This window comes from Diachasma alloeum, unplaced genomic scaffold (assembly GCF_001412515.2).
Source record: "Diachasma alloeum isolate Michigan unplaced genomic scaffold, Dall2.0 Dall_scaffold_00294, whole genome shotgun sequence".
In the NCBI taxonomy this organism is placed as follows: domain Eukaryota; kingdom Metazoa; phylum Arthropoda; class Insecta; order Hymenoptera; family Braconidae; genus Diachasma; species Diachasma alloeum.
The window spans coordinates 625,482-635,685 of record NW_021680433.1 but is presented as its reverse complement, the minus strand read 5'-3'; positions in this window follow the sequence as shown (position 1 = coordinate 635,685).

Here is a 10,204-nt window from a genome sequence, read left to right as displayed (position 1 = left end):
GGTAAACAATGAAATTAATTCAGATATTGTGAAATTTGAATTTAGTGGAGGGGAAATTGTGGAGAATGAGGTGAGTCAATGGTTTAATTAGATGACCGTGGAAATTTCAGATGCAAAGCTCAGTATCACGACTCATTTTACTTTTTTTGAGATGGATGAAGAAAAAATTAATTAGATAAAGGACACTTCGTGGCTTTCGCAACGAAATCTCGGAACATGATGTTGATTTCATAGGGCCTTATGTTTCGGCGTTAATTATCGGCACCGGTACCAAGCGCGTTTTCGGCTTTATAATTGGGATTTGCAAAAATTTTAAGAACGAAACGGCGCTATGTGCATTATTCAACAGTCCTCTACGATCTAAGTTGGAATATGGCTGTGTCGTATAGTTCCACCTGTACACGAAAAACATCCAAGAGTTTAAAATAATCCAGAAACGTCGCCTGAAATTTGTATGCTGTCGAGAGGATGGAGTCTATCTCGATTAGGAGTGCAACTACCGTCGCTTGTGTAAGCTATTCAATTTTCTAAGCCTCCAGCAACAAAGGGCGAAGACATAAATTATTTTGCTAATAAAATGCTTCGGAATACCATCGATCGTCCTGCATTATTGGGCAGTTTGAATTTGAAATTTTTGCGTTCAGTCACTCGCTCAAACTCAAAGATTTATCTTTCTAAAGTAAAAAATAACCTGACTCTCTCCTCTCTAATGCATCGAGCAGGTCCTGCCCCGAATTTGTTATTTACTGTAGAAGCACCAGTACCCGAACGTGTAAGAATTTTCCAGTAATAAAATGCGTTTTTTTCATTATTCAAATGTAGAATCACCAAAAAAAATAATTCTTTGCAAACTACAATATTATTTGCGTAAAAAAAAACAATTTGATATAAAATTCATGCGCCTGTGAATAATAGTGAAAGAAAATTGACGAGTTGGTCGAAACGTCAGTACCCGAACGACCAAAGGCCCTAAATCCGGTGCAGTTTCTTGTAGTCGTATACCACGTTAAATGATTCTTCTAACGTGTCAAGTTAATCAAAGTCTTTATTCAATTAGTTATATACACAATTGTTATATTTTCTTCATAAAGGATCGTTTTTGATATTTGGTAGACTCTGCTCACTGCTCCTATGCTTTGCCCAGTTTTCAGAGCTGCCAGTGCCTTCTTCAACTCCTCTGCACTGTAATTTTGCTCCTTTCTCGTTTTTAATTTTCCCCTGTGGTAGATCAATCATTAAATAATAAATTTAATCTTCGGAACAATATGTTGATGAAGAAAAGGATGATAAGGCGCAAGAAAATTTGTTTGACAGGTGAGGTTAAGTGGATCGTTCGAGTATAGCGACGTTCGATGTTTCAATACGTCAGTATCCGAACACCAATTTTTCCATGATTTCGTGAGTTTCTTTCCCCACTTTTGGATTTCAATCACTTAATCGGCCCTTTTCTTCACCGTAAATAATGATTTTATTTAGTTGTTGCTTACATTTTCCGTTTAACATACGCTACACCGACCAGCGTCTCTAACCAACTCGGTTAAGAGATGGCGCCTGAAGGTGTCATGTCAGTGCGGTCCGTCACAAAATTGAAATTATAAAAAGATTCCTATTTTAAATCTGAAAAATTGAGCTTGGGTCGAATATTCAAGATTCAAGATTGAACAAGATTTATTAACATGGATAGATATTTACAAACAAGACAAGACAACAATATGGTACAAGTTTATACATAGAAAATTGATTGGTATAGTATCAACCCGGAGGTTACAACATATATATAATATGAGGGGTGAGAAATGGGTTAACAATATGAGGGATGGGGATAGGGAGGAGATGCTGGATAGAGAAAATTTTTTATATTAAAAAACCCTGTTACCTTGGGTCAAATAGATTCTCGTTTTCTGGTTTTGCCATAACTTAATTGAGAGTACAAAAAGGGAGGAAAACTGAATAACAATTTAGACATAAGTCATAATTGGTAGTATGCGTTCGGGTACTCCTACCTTGACGATATATAACTCGTTTACATATTTATGATCAGTTGCGTCTACGAATTGTTTGGCGGTAAAGGGCGTCGTACAGTTCGAATTACTCAGCCTAACTAGAAGCTCAGGTCTTTCTCAGTCATATTTAGAACAGTGCCATAAATTATGATCAAAACTTTGACTTTCTGTGTCGGAAGAGCAACTGGAATCGTTGGTTATTCCAATTCTAGCCAAGGAGGCTGCAAGGTGGTAATGGTTGGCAGTGTTGAGTTCTGAAAATTTAAAATTCATCGTCGCAAAATTTGACATTTGTTTATTATTCCCGAGTTTCTTCTCGCATTATATACTCAACAAAATACTCAATAGCGACAAGTATTAAAGTCACTCGTATTTGTGTTCCATTAGCGACGAATGATAAAGTGCAGTAAGATGAAGTACACGTGCACTCAGGGTTGCAAAAAATTGCATCACTTGAAATTTACCGTTTACCACGATGGGGGATGGGTTAAGAATACATGTACGTACGTGTATCTAAGCCCCTGGATCTTCTTCACAGCCTTCTATATACCCTCGGCTGTGAAAATTGCAGCCCTCCGGGTGCACCCGAGCCACTGAATAATGAAAGAAGCCCCCAGTTACAATTTCCCGAGAGTGTCTGCATGTTTATGACTGACATTGAAAAATTGCGAATCAATGATTTTTGTCAGATCCCAAAACAACCGCTTCTATTCGAAATTCAGAGAAATTTCAACTGGAAAAGACGACATCAAGATGAGCTTTCTGACATTTTGTCTCACAATTTTTTTAAGAATAACAATTAATTTAAGAATAATCCTACGATATTTTCTGAAGCCAATGGATAAAATAAAGTCATAAAAATAATCAATTGACAATTTCGAGTAATGAGAGTATGTATTTGAAAGTCTTTTTTTTTAGTTGAAGCATATGAAAGTATGATATGAATGTATGAGCGAAGCGAGCGACTAACAAACCAGTCGAATTTTAACGAAATTTTTCAATTGCCAAAACAACGAAATTCTTTTTCCCACGCGTTAATCAGCCATCAGGAAGTGGCGAGACACTCATGCACATTACAGAGAGAGGTGTGTCGTGTCTGTGGTGCTCAACGCAACACTGGACAGTCAAAGGATCCGCATGGGTAGCTCCAGGCGTGTCTATATCAAACGACTGTATAAATTGTTAACAGAAAACCAGCTCTCAGGCAGTTTGCATCATTTAAAATTCAGCAATATCAAATTTATGTTCTTCACATTGTAGCGTACCTTTTTTTTGTGTGAATGGGCGGAGAAACCCTTTGTGAGCGGAAGTGGGATGTCATCTTCGTGTCCTGTGTTCACATAATTGAAAGAAATGTCCGTTACTTTGAGAAAACAATTATAATTTCTTTTTCTTCTTCTCAACAATGATTGAATCTGTACTTCAAAATTAGCAGCGGGGAGCTGGTGCCTGTACCGCTCAGCGGGTTATACCGCCCACCTGTATGCAAATATTTGGTAGCAACAAGTAATTTCAACAGAAATTTTCCATTTTCTCCCGTGGAAACATCGTTATAAAAGTCTAAATCATTTCCTACCGAATTCTTAAAATATTTCTGCTCCAAAATTTAAGATTTTTCAAATTTTCACTTGACCTGTAATTGAATAGAGTGCGCAATATATGTCCGTTATACGTTTCCACATCCATTGCGAACTTTTTTTTATTTTATCAGACTCCACGTTTGTGGGTCATTCCGCCCAGAGTTTGTGGATAATACCGCTCAGGGATTCTATAGGGCTGCTAGACTCTGCAGCTAGAGGGCGGTCGAGTGACTGCTCGATCGTTTGGGGTAGTCGGTGGCCACTGGACCATCGGTAAATTTAGGATAATTTATTATTATTCACGTGATATCTTACTCAAAATGGACCCAAAGAATGGAATCGAAGGATAAAAATAGGAAAAATTATAACAGTTGCTCTGTATTGCTCAAAAAAGTAATCAAAACAAGGTGGGCGGTATTGGACGCCTGCCGGGCGGTATTAACCTCAAAGTTCGATTCCATCGCTCACTGGCCGATGGCAATTGAATAACATAATTAAATATGTTTAATTTTTAAAAAATTTGTCCTCTTCACATCTTTGAGTCAACATCTCGAAGAATCCATTCTAACCGTTTATGATTCCTTGTAAAGTGCGAGGCTGAAAAAAAAACTCATTTCCTTTAGGGCGGTACATAGACCCTACTGAACCCATCGAGCTTCACCATATTTATGTCAAATTTTTTAAAAATTCATCACCACAAACCCAAGATCTCCTATACATACACACAGACATGACCCTAAAACCATCGTTTCTTCACGGTTCATAACATCCTAGACCATTTACAATTAAAATTATAAAATTGAAAAATCGGTTCACTGCAAGACTTCAATTCGGAAGCAAAAGTACTGCACATCGAATTCGCTCCCCAATTATTCGAATTTTTCGGTAATTTTCCTCCAACTGTTTTCTCCGTATAGACATCCGTTTCACCAGAAACTCAGCCGGAATGTTTCTATTCACATTAACTTTCGTTTAGAATTTATTTCAGATTTTAATCTTCAAAATTTGAGTTGTATTTATACTTCTTCAATTTCATTGTTTGCAAAATGCATGTTTTTCAATATCGCAAATGTAGTCTAATCTTTTGTAGACACTTTTCAAACACTTTTGGGACGATTTTGTAGACACTATTGAGACATTAAAATGTGTCTGAATCAATGGAGGTATTTCAATTTCAGACACCAAGATCTCTGAAATTAAGAAACAGACATCAGTTTCAGACACAAGCGGTATTTGAAATTTTCAGACACTTAAAGATTCAGACGTGTTTTGCCAGTCATCTTAAATAAATTCAGATGGTTGTCAGATATCTAGTTTTTGCAATGGACGAGTCAACTTTACCGTCTGAATTACCGTCTGAATCAAGTGAGATATCTTAATATTGAAATGTTTGAATCGCTCATGAATAACTGAATTTCAAACACAGAAAATATCTGGAAATAAATACCTGAAATTTTTCAGACACAAAAATGTCTACCATAATTTTCAGACCGAAATGGTGGTTGAAATTTTCTGACATTAGCCACATTTTCAAACTTTTGAAAATTCAGACGTTTTTTACCATCTGACATCTTAAATTCAGATAACTGTCAGATACCTGGTTTTTGTAGTGTAAGAGTTAAAGATCGCGAGAACTTCTCATGATTATCGATATCTGTAATCTATGACTTTTATCCTCATGTTATTACAATTCATTCAGTTACATTTGCAACAGAGCTTAACCATATTCGTTATCAGTGCTGACTTTTGACAATAATCCTCCATGAATTATCTATTAAATCTCTCGGGACATATTGGAGACAGAGATCTTCATACCGAGCTTTCGAGCGAAAATTCACCTGGCTATCGACTTCACTCATTTTCATCCCAAGAATTATGATCAGCATTTTATTTTACAAAGTCGAATTATCGGAAAAATCACAATGAATCGCGGTGAAAAATAAAACGCGATGAATTTCCGTGCATTCGTTATTTGCGAAGCCCTTTGTTCCTTCTTGGACTTTTTTTCGCGCAATTCTGTATAATGCCCACCTCCCTTTTAATTATCTAACCCCCGGGAGTTTCGACCTTCACAATCTGTGCCTTCCGCTCGTCGTTCGTTCCCCATTTTTTATTCATTCCTTTACAATACCTCCCCTCTTTTCATCCTCTATATGTTCGTTACGGTCTACTCACTTCCCCAACTTCCGTTGAAGGTTCTTAAGAAAAATCAGAATTGATAAGTGGGTCGTTACGAATTTTAAAGAAACTGATGAAACTTCGAGAATGGGGTGGAATTATAAGTATGTCTTTCGTCCTGGTCTCCATCAACGGTCTTTCTTGGTAAAGATCGTTATAGAGTTAACCTTACGGAAGAATAATAATCGCATTTTGATAGGGACGGAAAGAGTAGTATCCTACTAGAAATTGTGAGAGGTTCTGCGACATTGGCTATTACAGCGACGTTTACGCACGGAGTACGCTGCCGTACTCCGCGGCTACGTCGCTGCTAGAATCCTATGCGACAGTGCAGCGGTGCCCTTCCATTTTTTCATTTTATAATAATAATAATAATCATTAATTAGTTGCGAGCGATTATTATTCGCTAACAAATCGTTACACTACAAAAACCTGGTGTCTGACAGCTATCTGAATTTAAGATGTCAGATGGTAAAAAACGTCTGAATCTTCAAAAGTGTCTAAAAATCTGACTAATATCTGAACATCTCAACCACCATTTTTGTCTGAAAATGATGCTAGACATTTTTTGTGTCCGAAAAATTTCAGGTATTTATGGTCAGATATTTTCTGTCTGAAATTCATTTATTTATGAGCGATTCAAACATTTCACTATTAAGATATCTCACCTGATTCAGTCGGCAAAGTTCATTCAAACATTAATTTTTAAGATATTTCTCATGTATGAAAAGTTGACTCATCCACTGCAACTAGGTGTCTGACAACCATCTGAATTTCAGATGGTGGATGGCAAAAAACGTCTGAATCTTTAAAAGTGTCGGAAAATCTAATTGCTGTCTGAAAATTTCAAACACCGCTTGTGTCTGAAACAGATGTCTGTATCTTAATTTCAGACATCTTGGTGTCTGAAATTGAAATACCTCCATTGATTCAGACACATTCTAATATCTCAAAAGTGTCTACAAAATGGTTCAAAAAGTTTTTGAAAAGCGTCTACAAAAGTGTCTGAAATTCAGACATTAGTTTTTGCAGTGTAATCCTTCAATCATTGATTTGAATTCATACACATCATCTGAAGTTTGTGAGTTCTTAATTGATGGAATTTGAGGTTAGGGCGGTCACAGATAGGTTCGTCTCACATAAATCCCGCGGGGCACAATTCCGATTCCTTTGGCGCCACGATTTGACGGTTGTTTCCCGAAGTATTTTGCTTCAGGAATCCAGGAAAATTAGTAAAAATATTCCATTTCGATTAGTCTCCCGATTTTGACAAATTCAATGATGGAATAATGGCATATTTTGAATTAACTGATCTCAATTCATCAAATAAAAATTGAAAATTTTGATAAAATATTTTTTTCCAATAACAAAAATTTACGTTATTTATTTGAAATTTTAATGCCCTTGAACACCGTAAAGGCCAGATGAAAATCCATTAAAAAATGAAGAACTAAAAAGCTAAAAAATGAAAATTCCCGATATTTATTTTTTCTGGGGGATTTTCAATTTTTAATTATTTGGTTCCGTTTTATTGTCTGCTCTCCGAATAATCAATTTTGAATTACTATTTTATCACCTGACATCCTCAACATCCTCAATAACTGTTTGCGCTCTAGGAATTTAGGTTTAATATTTTCACCGCCCCCAAATCATATTTCTAAATGCGTTTGGTAGAAAAATGAAGTTCCAAAGATGAAATTTATGTCCCGTGATTTGAACAATTTAGAAAAAAATTTATTTCAACTGATTCCGAATGATTAGGTCAATTCGAAATCAGCAATTCCAAAGAAAATGAAATCATTGGAATCGCGATGGATAAAACTCAAATTGAAGAAAGAAACGCAGAGGGGGCTAAGCCCCCTCCCATTCAGAAGAAAAATGTTTATGTTATTCATAAACATAATAGAAAAACTTAATCCTTAGAAGTAGATGATAATTTGATGAAAAACGAAGAAAAAATAGATTTATTTCAGTCAAAAAAAAAATGAAAAGTTCTGTGAAATTTTTTTTCAAATTTTTCAGTTTTTCTACTCATTAAAATAATTGATTTTCCTCCCCCACCCTTAAACCGTGCAATCCCCATCGCCCCAAGATTGTAAGGTATAAATTGGGAAAATATGAATTTTTTAGATTAAAATATCGAAAATTTAAATAAATAATCAAAATAGAATTTTTTCATTATTTTTCCCGGATTTCTGAGGCAAAATATGTCGGAAAACAACCGTCAAATCGTGTTGCAAATCGTGGCGAAATTTCTACTAGGGTATAGGTTTGCGATACCTGCCTAACGCGCGTACTTTTCGAAACGGTTAAAAAAAAGCGGTTGTTTTCCACACGGCGTGCATAAAGTTCAAGCGCGTGCATAAAGTAAACTTTATGCACTTGTGCACAAAAACAACCATTTTGCCCCATTATACAAAGAATATGCGTTACATGTACGTTCTGACAAGTAGCGCTTTACGCACTAGTAACACAATCTACTATTTTCACACCTCTGCACGGAAAGTTCTTTCTTTGCTCCCTGATAAGCGGAAGGAAAGTGAGTATTTTCCGCCCTAGGGTGGAAAAAAGTTGCTCCCTCAGGCGGAAAGTTACTGCTTTCCACCCTTTAGTATCATAAAAGCTAAGATCATATATTTCAACTGGCTATCTCCATTTTTTCTCAAGTTATCGTACGTACAAATTTTTTTATGAAAAAATGGAAGGCGGCAATATCTACAAACTTTGTGTTAAAGGGTATATTTTGATGAATAAAGAGAAATTGAAATCGATCCAGTAGCTTTTGAGATAGTGAGTAAAAACGATATTTAACCCGCTGAACGGAAAATCCTACCAAACCCTGTCGGTGTGAGCGGAGTGGGAGTACGGGCAAGCGTGCTTTGGCTTGTATGCGGCATATCTCAGGAACTACTGGACCGGTCGGGCTGAAACAGCGCCCAAATAATAACTACAATGAGTCAAAATTTCACATTTCTTATCTAAAAATTTCAGCGTTGAAATTTCAGCCCAATTTCAGTGTTGAATTTTCTAAAAATTAATCACCAAAAACCCAAGTTATCACATACATACATACAGACATGAACCTAAAAACATAATTTCTTCCCGTTTCATAACATTCTAGAACATGTGCAATAAAAATTTGAAAATCGAAAAATCGGCCAGATACAAGGCTTCCATTCGGAAGTAAAAACCTTCAATGTTTGACTAATTCCCAAAAAAAATCCCTTTTACCTCCAGAATTCCGCAAGTTCTTTCATTTATTTCATTCATTCTGCAGAATCTCATGCCCATCACATTGCCTTCGATCACACCCACAATTTCCCCATTTGCGGATTCCTGAAGGTACAAACTTTATTATGCAAGATACGTTGGGATTGCTGGAAGACTGCGGGAGACGATACACGACGCCCTGAGAATACTTAAAGAGGCAGCTGCGAGCCAGGATCAGTGATATGTTAGCTGTCAAACTTTCTCCCGTCCATGACAATCCCTCCATTCACCAATTTATTCCAGTTATTTACGTATTTACATATTTATTCCTCGATTCCTTTCCGATATTTCATCTCATTTTTTTTCTTTTTCCTCAATTGGAAAATCGATTTGATATTGAATGGAACTACTGTATTGAACTGAAGGCTATCGAAATACTGAGGGGTTCGGACACTAACTGGAGAACTCTCCTGGAGTATCCTCCAACGAGTGGTTTGTAATTGCCATGAAATTTGAACATCGTTTCAATTCGTTGTCTGTAATTCATGGATTTATCGCAGTTGAAGTATCATTTCGAGAGATGGGGTAATAATTCAAAGAGTTATCAATAGGTTTTCTCATTGTATCGAGTGTCAGACGATACTTAAGGTATATCCCAAGATAATCGGACCCAAAAATTAGTCCCTATGGATTTCCCGGAAAAATTCTAAATAACTTAATTTATTGCATTCTCCGAAGTTATTGATTTTTTTTATTCACGTGTGTTGTTGATGCAAACAACAATTATTGTTTCAATCAAATAAGAAATTATTCGTTCATTAATTTTTTGAGTCAAATAAGGAATGCTTTCAGGGAAATATTGATTTGTTAAAGTTGAATATGTAGTACTACATTTTACAAAAAATTCACCGTGGGGAGAGCCGGGGTATTATGGGGTAGCTGGGGCACGAAGGCGGTACCTCTCAAAATGTCCAAAATTTTTAAAATCTTTATTTTTAGCCCCGACGACATCCAAAGGAGGGGTATATGCTTTTGACAAGTCCCTAGGGCACATTTACATGCGGTTGAATCCACTTTACTTCACGAAAACTGAGTAAAAATCGTTGTGGGTGTACGTGAACGAAAGCTAACACTTTCAGGATCCTACCCGACACAGCAATGTTGAGGTTAATGAGTCAAATCCCTCAAAAAATCATAAATTGTAAATGATTCGTCGAAAATCACTAGGCTGAA